This window comes from Lupinus angustifolius, chromosome LG01 (genome assembly GCF_001865875.1).
Source record: "Lupinus angustifolius cultivar Tanjil chromosome LG01, LupAngTanjil_v1.0, whole genome shotgun sequence".
Taxonomy (NCBI): domain Eukaryota; kingdom Viridiplantae; phylum Streptophyta; class Magnoliopsida; order Fabales; family Fabaceae; genus Lupinus; species Lupinus angustifolius.
Window position 1 is genome coordinate 5,323,342 of NC_032009.1, and position 868 is coordinate 5,324,209.

Genomic DNA, 868 nt, shown 5'->3' on the forward strand with positions numbered 1-868 from the left:
TCATCCAGAGGAAAAGAAACGAGAGAAAAGGTGGAGAAGCTTGTGGAAACAACTTCGAGACTAGATTTCTTGAGCTTACATTGTATGATCATAGTAATAGCTGCGATGTGCGGCTAATTTCTCTTGTGTTGGGATTGAATGTAATCTTCTAAACTCTTTTGTATTACTTGGATTCGTTTGTATATAGATCATTCGGTTATAAAATCTTGGTGATCCTATCCTTTGCTTAATGCTTGATTCTAGTTCGTTTCTCGATCTTGGCTTTAAGTTTCAAACTGGGAAGTTAAACTTAGAACCAAACCTGGATAGAATCACTTGATATAATATTTATCTAGGAATAGATAATGGTATGTTGATTGCATTACATTGAACTGAGTGCTGGATAAATTGTTAAACATCCAAGGAATTGGTATTTGATAATTTATCTTAGGATTCTGTATTCAAGGAATTGATACAGATGATTTAAAAATGTGCATCAAGATTTGTAACATTGTGATTTATCTCGAATTTGCATCCGAGGATACTAAGGAATAGAATGATGAAGTTCAATCCCAACCGTTCTTAAATTGCATTTTAAAAAAAACAAAAACCATCTTTGTTAATTAGTTCTTACTTTAAGCTTCCAAATCATGAAATCCGACATCAATCATGTGTATATAAACATACTGAACTACTTCATATTGTAGGAAATTTTATAAATCCAATTTACTCCCTGAGGACGATAAAATCCGTAATTGCTTACTACAATCGAATCTTAAAGGTTTAAGCCATAAGCAATAACAAATTAGGAAAAAACCTTTAACAGTAACCAATAAAGTAACTACTCACTGTACGAGAGTCCAATTTATTTTCATGAGGCCTATAAGGC